The sequence below is a fragment of the Lontra canadensis genome, unplaced genomic scaffold (assembly GCF_010015895.1).
Source record: "Lontra canadensis isolate GAN:19392208 unplaced genomic scaffold, GSC_riverotter_1.0 scaffold22, whole genome shotgun sequence".
NCBI classification, from domain to species: Eukaryota; Metazoa; Chordata; class Mammalia; order Carnivora; family Mustelidae; genus Lontra; species Lontra canadensis.
Genome location: NW_022631016.1, coordinates 3853480 through 3865843, shown reverse-complemented (window position 1 = coordinate 3865843; position 12364 = coordinate 3853480).

Below are 12364 nucleotides of genomic sequence, written 5' to 3'. Positions count from 1 at the left end.
TTCTCTCTATAATTCTACCTATCTACCTATTTATATTGTATCAATCCAGGTTCTTTAGAGACAGAGGACCAATAAGACATATATTAGGAATATGTAGTTCTATGTCTCTGGAGAACCCTGACTAATGCACTGTAGGTAGATAAGAAATAGACGACAGATACATATTAGTTTCAGACATAACTAGATATGCTATCTCTATATATCTATACAGCTATTTATGTGAATAGATACAGAGAGATTCTGTCTACCTATATACATATCTAAACCCATATATCGGGACACCTGGGTGGCTCAGTGGGTTAAGGCTCTGCCTTTGGCTCAGGTCATGATCTCAGGGTCCTGGGATCGAGCCCTGCATGGGGCTCTCTGCTCAGTGGGGAGCCTGCTTCCCACTCTCTCTCTGCCTGCCTCTCTGCCTACTTGTGATCTCTGTCTGTCAAATAAATAAATAAAATCTTATGGAAAAAAAATAAACCTATATATCTATGGTAGATGTTAATCACATTTGGAAACTTCCTTCACAGCAACATCTGTTGGACCAAACATCTGAGCGCCAGAGCTCCATCAAGCTGTATAGTATAGAGCTAACCAACCTAGCTGGCATGGATTTCCTTCCCTCTAGAACTTCCTTCCACAGGGCAAGAACAGTCATCATTCCCCAGAGAACACACACGCTGCTGAGTCCATCAGCCCTACATGAGGAAGCAAAGAGAGCTGAGGTGATAGGAAGCCAGGGAGGGTGGAGGGCCTGGGGGAAGGCCGGTAGAGCCAGCTCTTCTAGGGGTGTTCTCAAGATCTCCTTTCTCCCCACAAGAAATCTCCCTGAAGTCCACTTCACATTTCAGCTTTGCTCTCTCAGCCTCAGGGGTAGCAATAGTACCAAATTTCACACCAGGAAAAACCATTTTTAATGGATTTTACACACACTGAAATGCTCAGATGTCAAGCGAATTATTCCATGAGGTGCTGTGAACATCCACTGAGGCACACAGCACTTCCCTGAGCAGAAAGTTGTCTTGCTCCTTCCCCAGACAATTCCTTGGTCTTTGAGGCAAGCACTGATCTGATTTCTACCACCACAGGTCTCTTTTGCTTATTCTAGCAATTTGTATCTATGGAATTACACAGGTTGTATATTTTTGTGTTTGTTTTTTTTTCACTCAGCCTATTATTTTTGAGACTTACACATAGTGTGTGTATGTGTAGTTCATTTCTTCTCATTGATGAATAATATTCAACTGTGTGAGCAAAGCATGGCTTATCCATTCTGTGGATCAATAATTCAGGTGTGACTACTATAAATATCCTATTAAGGGCTTTTCTTGGACACACACATTTATTTTGGACAAATACCTAAGAGTGGGATTACCGTGTAATAGGAACTGACAGTTTGACAAAGTGGTTATATTCCTGCCAAAAACATGCGAGAGTTCTGGTGTCATTAGCTCTTCCAGTCTCTGCTGTGGTCAACCCTATGCATTTAAACATTCTGGCACAGCATGTATATCATTAATACCATCATATCATATCATAGCCAATATTGCATTGGGTTTCTAATGTCCAATTTTCTTGATGATTAATAAAGCTGAATACTTTTTCATGTACTTATTAACCATTATGTGTGTGTGTGTGTGTGTGCGCGCGCACGCGTATGTGTGTGAAGTGACTATTTGCCTTTAACACTCTGTTGCCTTATTATTGAATTCAGGAGGTCTCTATATATTCTAGATATAAACACTTTGTCTTGTGAATATATCCTCACAGTCTGTGACTTGCTCGTTTATTTTATTTTATTTTATTTATTTATCGATAGTGTTTAACTTTTTTTTAAAAATTTTTTTCGGGTTTTTTTTTTATTATTTAATTTCTTTTCAGTGTAACAGAATTCATTGTTTATGCACCAGACCCAGTGCTCCATGCAATACATGCCCTCCATAATACCCACCGCCAGGCTCCCCCAACCTCCCATCCCCTGCCCCTTCAAAACCCTCAGATTGTTTTTCAGAGTCCATAGTCTCTCATGGTTCATCTCCCCCTCCAATTTCCCTCAACTCCCTTCTCCTCTCCTTCTCCCCATGTCCTCCATATTATTTGTTATGCTCCACAAATAAGTGAAACCATATGATAATTGACTCTCTCTGCTTGACTTATTTCACTCAGCACAATCTCTTCCAGTCCCGTCCATGTTGCTACAAAAGTTGGGTATTCATCCTTTCTGATGGAGGCATCATACTCCATAGTGTATATGGACCACATCTTCCTTATCCATTCGTCCGTTGAAGGGCATCTTGGTTCTTTCCACAGTTTGGCGACCATTGCCATTGCTGCTATGAACATTGGGGTACAGATGGTCCTTCTTTTCACTACATCTGTATCTTTGGGGTAAATACTCAGTAGTGCAATTGTAGGGTCATAGGGAAGCTCTATTTTTAATTTCTTAAGGAATCTCTACACTGTTCTCCAAATTGGCTGCACCAACTTGAATTCCCACCAACAGTGTAAGAGGGTTCCCCTTTCTCCACATCCTCTCCAACACATGTTGTTTCCTGTCTTGCTAATTTTGGCCATTCTAACTGGTGTAAGGTGGTATCTCAATGTGGTTTTAATTTGAATCTCCCTGATAGCTAGTGATGATGAACATTTTTTCATGTGTCTGAGAGCCATTTGTATGTCTTCATTGGAGAAGTGTCCGTTCAGATCTTCTGCCCATTGTTTGACATGATTATCGGTTTTGTGTGTGTTGAGTTTGAGAAGTTCTTTATAGATCCTGGATATCAGCCCTTTGTCTGTAGTGTCATTTGTGAGTATCTTCTCCCATTCCGTGGGTTGCCTCTTTGTTTTGTTGACTGTTTCCTTTGCTGTGCAGAAGGTTTTGATCTTGATGAAGTCCCAAAAGTTCATTTTCACTTTTGTTTCCTTTGCCTTTGGAGACATATCTTGAAAGAAGTTGCTGTGGCTGATATTGAGAGGTTACTGCCTATGTTCTCCTCTAGGATTCTGATGGATTCGTGTCTCAAGTTGAGGTCTTTTATCCATTTTGAGTTTATCTTTGTGTACGGTGTAAGAGAACGGTCGAGTTTCATTCTTCTACATATAGCTGTCCAATTTTCCCAGCACCATTTATTAAAGAGACTGTCTTTTTTTAATTTTATGAAGTTTAATTTACCAGTTTTTAAATTTTATGAGCAAGCCTTTTGTCTTGTAAGAAATCTTAGTTTATCCCAAGCTCAAAAATATGGTCTTCTATGTTTTCCTTTTTTCTTGTTTGAGCCTTTACATTTTACAAAATCTCAAATAGGATTTTGTTTGGAGTGAATTTGTGATTGAGGTTTCTTTTTTTAAAAATGTACCTCATGCAGGGCACCTGGGTGGCTCAGTCAGTTGAGCATCTGACTCTTGATTTTGGCTCGGGTCATGATCTCAGGATGGTTAGATCTAGCCCTGCTTCAAGCTCTGTGCTGAGTGTGGAGCCTGCTTGAATTCTCTCTCTCCCTCTCTCCTTCTCCCTATCCCTCTGTGCTCTCTCTCTCTCTCTCAAAAAAAAAAGAAAAAAAAAGGGATCTTGTGCAAAGCACATTTTAAAAGCTGAAATACAAGGTATTAATATAGAGCAATTAATATTCTCTTTCATAAATTTGGCAATTAGCAAAGATGTTGACAACTGGCTTTCATACACCTGGGGGCATTAGATGGTCCACTGAGGTCTGTCTGCCCTTCTTGTCTGTCCAGCTTCTCTCGAGTGCCACTCAGACCTACCAACCACACTTGTTTATCACTGTCTCTTTGCCATCAAAAGAGTGTTTTCTTCCATCCCTCCATTGTTTAGCACAGTGCATACAGACTGGCAGTCTCCAGATGATTCACCTCCCCTGATTTCTTCCTCCCTCTACTTGGAACACACATGCACACTTAAAACGTTTCCTATATTTATACAAATATGTACATTTTCTGTTGCTCTTCATTGCTTCCTACAGACTTGGAATTGGAGTTGACATATTTCTTTAGCCTGAAAAAAAATTATTTCAGTGTTTCTTAGGGAAATTTAATAGAAAGAAATACTCTTAGTTTTATCTTCTCAAAATGTATTTATTTTGCTCCCATTTTTAAGTTTCTTTTTTAATTTTGAGAGAATATTTGTTCCACATGCAATTTTAAGAAACAGAGAGATCCCATGATATGCTTTACTCAATTTCTTTCAATGATAACATCTTACCAAACTGTCTACACTACCACAGCCAGGATATTGATACTGGTTCGGTCAAGATACAGAACGTCCATCCTACAAGAATCTATTATGGCATTCTCTGTAGTAACACCTCACACTCTCCATCCCCTAACAGTGACCCCTGGAAACCACTAATCTGTGTCCCGTTTCTGTAATGTTGCCATTTCATGAATGAAACTATAGGATGTAACAATTTGAGATTGCCTTAGCTTCATTTTTTAAGTCTATTTTTTAGGATATAGAATTCTGGGTTGATAGTCGTGTGTGTGTATGTGTGTGCGTGCGTGTGTGTATCCTCTGTATTTTTCCTGATTGGCTTTTTCTGAGAATTTTGGAATTGTTAGCTGATGTCTTTCATCAATTTTATACCATTCAGAGCAAATATTTCATTAATTACTTATTCTTTCTTATTCTCTTTTCTCCTTAGATTTCAGTTACACACTTGCTGGACCATTTGATATTATCCCGCAAATTAAAACACTCTTATCTAATCTGTTTTTTTAATATATATATTTTTTTCCTCTTTATATTTTTGTTTGGATACTTCCAAGTGACCTGTCCTCAATTTACTGATTATTTCCTCTGCTGAGTCACTCTGTTATTAAACCCAATAAAATATTTATTTCTGATTTGCTATTTCTTATTTCTACTGGATTTGTTTTTATAGTTTCTATGTGTCTGCTAAAATTCACCATCTTTTCATAGCTATTTTATACTTTTACTAGTAGACCATTTAGCATATTTCTAGTTATTTTAAAGCTTTTGTTAAATAATTCCAATATCTAGGCCACTTATGGGTCTACTTCTATTTACCATTTCTTTTCTTGATTATTATATATGAGAGCAGTAGAGACTGAAGTAAGTAATATTCCCCTTTAGGCACTTCCCTTCTGGTTTAGGCCACTGGCTTGGAGCAACCAAATAAATCGTTCATTTTACAGTTAAGCTACCTCTGAGCTTCTTGGCAAGTTTAGTTAATTCACCACTACCTTCAATTATTTTGAGACTGGGCTTAGGGATTTTCTATTCTGCAGTGCTTGGGGTCTGGGCAGCAGCAAGATTTCCCAAATTTCTTTATTTACCCAAAACACCAGTTTTCCACACCATGAGATCTTTCTGGTTTGTAAGTCAACCAAGAGGTCTATACATCATCAGGGTGCTCTCTTTGCTCTCTGGGGCAGCTGCAGGCCTTGGGGTGTGTGCAGAGACCTTGTTCTGCCTGGAGTGGGTGGATGGGTTCTTTCAGCTCTCCCATGCCGCATGCAGAACATTCGTGGACAGTCCCCCAGGTCTCTTGCTCATGCCCAGCCCTCAGCAGCTGTGCATCCAGAGTGCCTCCGATTCACTTCTATCTGTTCTCATGCTCTGCTTCTCCCCTCCTTGGTAGGTGGTTGTCTTGGACTTGGAGGAGGTGCCATGATTGTCAGGGGACATTCTCTAGCTTTCCGTCCAGCTCTGATTAAGGCATGTGGGAAACTCTGTGACTGGGGGGGTCCTCAGAATTCTAATCTGTTAGCTTTGTGTGGCTGTTAAAAGATTGTTAAAATTCATGCCCACTTCTTCTTATCCCCACCTAGGGCAGAATCCTTTTTTCTTATATCTACACCAGGAATGAGAGTAGCTATAGGTCTCTTCTCACCTCTGAATACCTTGCCATTTTCTGGAGTTTAGTTCCTGATGGGATTTTTTTTACATCCTAAACTCCATGATTGGTTTAGAAAGACTAGGATTTTGCAGGTTATACATCTTGGATTACTGAGCGCAAGAGACTCTTGGGAGACATCTTCTGAGTCTCTTACCTTCTGTTTTCTACCATTTTTGTTTGAGTTGTCTTCTGTAATTATGTACAGAGCCATCTTAAACCAATATCTCATCATTTGTAATTAATCTGCTTATATCCTGCCTTCTATAAACCAATATCTCATCATTTGTAATTAAGATGCTTATATCCTGCCTTCTAGCTTTATATTTTGAAATATATACATGTGTGTGTCTGTATCTTTGTTTTTAGAAGTTCTATTTTGTTCTTCATATCTGTTGACTGATGAGTCTCCCTAATCTCTTCTTTTCCTGTTATACTTTCATATTCCCATCCAATTTCTTTAAGATACAAAATACCATTATTGCATGTAGCCTAAATCTGGGAAATAAGACATACACAAACTCCATAAATCCGATTAAAAACTTACTTTGTTGTCTCTGGAAGTTCCCACTCATGGGATGGGGTTTATTTTCTCATCTGTTAAGTAATTTCATGGGTATGAGTAAGAATTCATGTTCCTTGGAAATTTATCTATGGAAATTCTTTGAAGTCTGGGCTTAAAAATATCTTTCTTCTATAAGGATTTACATTTAACTCAGGTGTTTTAAGTTCCCAAATAACTAAATTGGGATCGCTGTGAGTGAATCTGGAGGGATGGGGGCCATACAAGTGGTGCACATTCCTGCCCATGTTCACTTGACTGCAGGATTTGGGGTAGAAATTATCATGCAAGATACTGGTGTGTGTGTGTGTGTGTGTGTGTCTTCCTTGTTCTAGCCATAGCTAGGATTAACCGGGTATTCCATCCCTACCTTCTTCTTCTGTGCGATTTTTTTCTTGGCTTGACCTGGAGTTTCATGTCTACCTGTGTCCTGGCTTCATGGGACAGGTTGGTTGTCACTGGTGGACCTCCTGCTCTTCTGGCTCTAGGTCTTGTCATCTTTACCCTTCTCTGCAGCCTGCAAACCTCAACCCGTTTGCCCTCTGAGCCTGGTTGACTCCATCCCTTTCTCACCCAGGCAGACTGATCCCTCCCTTTGTGGATTTCAGCTTCCTTGTCCTCTCACCTTCAGGAGATTTTCTGATTTTCTGCCACCTCGACTATGCACTAGGTTTTCATGTCGTATTCAGCATTTTTTAGTTGTGCTCCTTGTCTGCAATTCTGCATGATTCCCTCCTTATCTTTCACTTCTACCGGGCTCACCTGACAACTAGTGTGCAAGTTTGTGGTTTCCAGGGGCACTCGGGAGCCATTTCATTCATTCATTCATTCATTCATTCATTCATGCATTCTAGAGAGAGTGGGGAGGGGCAGAGAGAGGAAGAGAATTTTAAGCAGATTTCACACCCATCGTGGAGCCCATTGAGGCCTTGAACTTACGATCCTGAGATCAAGACCTGAGCTGAAATCAAGAGTTGGATGCTTAGCCAACTGAGCCTCACAGGCACCCTGGGAGCTGTATTTTTAAAGCACACATTGGGATTTGGGTAAGTGTGGGTAACTCTGTGTACTTGTCAGATAAGGCAGCCACACACTCATCCAAATACCCACCTTATAGAGCTTCTGAAGGGGAAAGCCTGCTTCTTTCTCAGGCCACTAGCCCATTTGGATTTTTAAAATATTGGGTTAAAGTGACTTTTATATTAGTTTAAAAGTAAGTCTAAAAGTAAGAGTATCACCACAAACTTACTTTTAGTCAAATTAAATTTCAAACAAGCCCTTATGATTTTTAAAAAAATGCGTAACAATCATTTCTAATTTTAAATTAATCATTGGGCAGAAATACACACTTCTAAATGATGACTAGAAATTGGTGTTAACTGCTCTTAAGAGATTTTCTGGAGTGAAAGGTGGAGTAAGTCCGTGCAAGCTCAGTAAAAGGAAGTACATAACCAAATCTGCAACTACACAGACATGCTGTGGGCCAGTCCAGGGTAACAGTGCAATCAATCTTGGAATTCTTTTTTTTTTTTTTTTAAGATTTTATTTATTTATTTGATAGAAATTACAAGTAGTCAGAGAGGCGGGCAGAGAAAGAGAGAACGGAGGAAGCAAGCTCCCTGCTGAGCAGAGAGCCCGATGTGGGGCTCGATCCCAGGACCCTGAGATCATGACCTGAGCCGAAAGCAGAGGCTTTAACCCACTGAGCCACCCAGGCGACCCCAATCTTGGAATTCTTAATATGCTTTCCCGTCCTGCAGAGAAGAAACACTTTACGTGTGAGCACAAGCTGGGGGCAGGCAGTGGGCCGGGCATTAGAAACAGCAGGTTCTTGGGGCAGCTGGGGGTATCAGCCGGTTAAGCTTCAACCTTTGGGTTGACATTCACCTGCCTTGTACGGTGCAGTGGCCATCCTGCCTTTTTGGTTGGGGCACATCGGCAGCTCCCTTCTTCCAAGAGACATCAAGAGACAATGAGAGGGTCACCTTGGTGGCTCAGTTGTTGGGCGTCTGCCTTTTGCTCAGGTCATGACCCCAGGGTCCTGGGATCAAGCCCTGCATTGGGCTCCCTGCTCGGCGGGAAGCTTGCTTCTCCCTCTCCCACTCACTCTGCTTGTGTTCCCTCTCTCATTGTGTCTCTGTCAAATGAATAAATAAAATCTTAAAAAAAAAAAAAAAAAGAGAGAGAGAGAATGGGAATGACCATAAACCAAGTCTGACCCTTCTGACACCTTATGTTATGCTTTGCTCAGTCCACCTGGTGAAACCCAGGATCTGGGATGCAGGAAACACCTTATCCATGGACACAGACACTTCATGAACCAGCAACAAGTTCCTGAAATTCTGCCTAGTGCTCTTTACCAGCCCGTATCGTCACTGATGTCAAGGTGTCCTAGCCTGCCTGCCCTCAGCTCTGGGAGCAGCTACAGTGATGGCCGTAGCTGAGTTTTAAGTGGCCTCAAAGGAAGAAAGAGATATATAACATTCCTCTGTTTTAATAAAAGTAGCTTGCCTTCAAAAACTCCCTACCAAGCAAAAAATTCAAAAGTTTAATTAATTGAAATTAGTGGCACTTAATTACTTCAACAGTTAACAAAGAATATTGTGGTATTTGGATATAAACTTGAACATTTAAAGCAAATCTCCCCAAAAATCAGAATCAACAAGAAAACAATAAAGGTAAAAGAAAGCCACCAAAGCAACTGCATTCCAATGGTGAAAGATTACAAGCTGCGATCACCAGGCCACCAGGACCCTGGCAGGAGGCTACCAGAGCTTTAGTGGGCTGTGCTAATGAGAAGTGACGGCTCCTGAGCTCAGCTTCTTAAGATCCGAATGGACATTTTTGGGGGACACCATGCTTTCTATAGAACAGTTCTGAGCCCCACCAAAATCTCTTGGGCGACTCTTAGAAGGATATGACTTAGAGTGTGCATCAGTCACGGCTGCACCAAGACAGAAGACCCATCCCAAGGTTGCCAGGAGCCTCGAGAAGTCACCAAAGACTACAGACATTGTCCCCTCCAACTCCGCCTGAGAAACAGCACGCATCCCCGGCCCTGCTTCCAGCCCAAGGGTTCCAGGGAAGCCGCCTTGGGATTGGGTTAATGGGGAAGAGCTTGGTCTCCAAAGCCCCTTGCTTGAAGCTCTTTTCCGGGCCCTTCAGGAGCCCCGCCACCACCAGCCCCTGCATCTGTGCTTCCGCAGTAGGTCATCCTCGGAACACACCCGGGGGGCACATCTGGGCTCACCTGGGATATGCATGAGGTCCTTTTTTTTTTTTTTCAGCGTAACAGTGTTCATTATTTTTGGACCACACCCAGTGCTCCATGCAATCCGTGACCTCTCCAATACCCACCACATGGATCTTTTTTGTCTATGCCCTTCTGAGCCCGGGACCCTGCGGCTGGGCCGGCCTGAGGGGTTCTGCAGGCTGCTGACCAGGTGCAGCGTGCCCCCACCCGGCAGGCCTGGCACCACGCTTGTCACCAGACGGTTTTGAAATCCTGGGCAGGAGTGTCTTCTTACTCTAAGATTTTTCTTCTCTCTCTCCTTTCTCCCCACTTGGCCACACCGTGGAACATGAGTGAAAAGGAATTTCCAGATAAAGGGCCACATGTAAAAACAAACCGTGCACCATAACCTCTCCCTTGTCTCAGGTGCACTAAGAAAATGGGGGTGGGCAGCTGAAGAAAGCCAAAAATAAAGCCACGTGAGCGGATAGTTCCCACTTGTATTTATCTTAATTCATTTTTTTCAGTGCCAGTGTTTCTATTTAGAAGTGAAAGTTATAGATTTCACAGATGCACCAGAATCCAGAGAACTCATTTCCTCATCACTAGACAAACAGGCTTTATGAACAAAGACATCCAAAGACATTACTCTGGACGACCGCCACCATGTCCAGAGCCTGTGTCAGGGCCTGTGTTGGTCCCCTTAAAAATACAAATTCGGAAAGGTCAGGAGTGAGCGCTTTTAAAACTACTTCCCATTCCAGTGTGGAGGTAACACACAGATTTCCCATCTGCAAACAAAGGCTGGCCCTTGGGTGTAGACAGAGGAGAGGCGGTCTGCACAGCCCCTGGGCCTGGGTCTCACCCCTGCTTCCACTGCAAGAGGGCTCCCCAGGGACTGTCCCTGGGGACCCAGCTGGAGACTGGGACTCCTCCCACTTCATAAAGCAGCTCTTTTGAATTTGAAGATGGAGGCCAGGGTCCTGTTTGGTTTTCTCAATTGGTCTCTCCCTGGCTTTCTCCAGAACAGACAGGACTCTTGAGCACTCGCTGCCACCATGAAGGACCCCAACTCTGCCTTTCTAGAAGTTTCCACACTCATAAGGCTCCAGAATTAGTAAACACTCTGCAAAAGGCAGGTCCTCCCCACGTGGGGTGTCTCTTTCCCTCTTCTCCCCCATATCCCCGGGGTGATGTGCTTGCAGATGCTCCAGACGAAATCACAAGAACATTTGAATCATTGATGGGGGCGCCCCCTGCTCTGCGCAGGGCAGCTATGGGGGCTGCCAGAGTTCCGTGGAACACAAGAAACTCCTGTAGGCTAAATGCCTTTTTTTTTTTTAAAGACTCTACACTCTTTCTCCACAAACTCATTTTTTTTCCAGACGGAGAAGCATTGTTAAAAAACTACAGAGATACAGGTCAGGAGAGCTTTCTGCCTGCGTTGGCACACTCAGCACTTACCAAGTCTTCCTGCCAAAGGAGTTTCTGCAGGTCAGATTCGGGTTGTCCAAACATCGGCAAACAGGACTGTTCATGATTAAAAGAAAACGAGTCCCGGATTATCTCTGCTAATGATTGATGGGCAGGTCGAGGTGGTTCCCAGGTCCCCGGGGGGCATGTGGGAGAGGTACATGGACCAGGCAGAGTGCCTGACGTGTGAGGCCTCGGCCATTCCGGCAATGGTTCACTAACCTCTTGTCCCCTTCCATTAGTCCATACGATTGAGGGGCCTTAAATACAGCATGGAACAAAACAGGTGTAAACAGATGCTGACTTGGTTAACTCCGCACCATACAACATGCTCCTTGCCTCTAGATTCCAACTCCCAAAACATTACTAAGTGTTAATTTTTGGAGGATTGTCACAACAACTTAAATACCATTCCTTAGAAGGCAGAATGGTTCCTTCACTTCGGGGTTTGCTAACTATTTATTAGGTTGTTTGCAAGAATCTGACTGGTGTTGGCTTGGACATCAGGCGATCATAGAAATCACCCTCCCGAGACACGGGTTCAGATGCATGAGCCGTCTGGGTGAAAGCTGGGTTCAGGCCGCCATACGCCCCTGCTCACCAGCCCTCCCCTTCCACCAGCAGGCTCCAGCAGTGCTCCCCACCCTCCAGGGGGAGCAAGAGCCCCAGTGGGAGCTCCTGCACCCTGAATCCTGAGGCTGGAGCAAAGGGACAGCCCTCCAGACCTGACCCCCCAGCACCTTCAGCTTCAGAGTGCCCACTTCCAACAGCTCAACATGATTCAGCTCTCTTGGTCCCCAGGCCCTCCGGTCCCCATGCCTTCCACCAAAGGGACAGCTTCCCCAGAGGACCCAGTTCCCCATGGGCAGGAGAATCTGCAGCTCAGCTGTTGGTGACCTCTGGGGTCTGTGGCAGACAGGGAGGAGAAGGGCATGTGGCCCCTGACGCTGGCCTCAGGACAACACCTGTGGATGTGGAAGGAAGCCCAGGAGCCCGGTCATGGAGCTGTCGGCCCAGAAAGCAGGGCTGGAGGAACCGGGCTGGAGGGAGACTGATGGGCCAGTGTGTGACCTGCTTTCATTTTTAATTTATGACATGCATACAGTACAAAATCAACATGGAAATTAAATAAAAAATACACCGTATCACAATTAGACGATTAAAATGGGTCTATAATAATACATACTTACAGACAGAAACAGGACAATCGAGCGGAGCAGCTCCCATGAA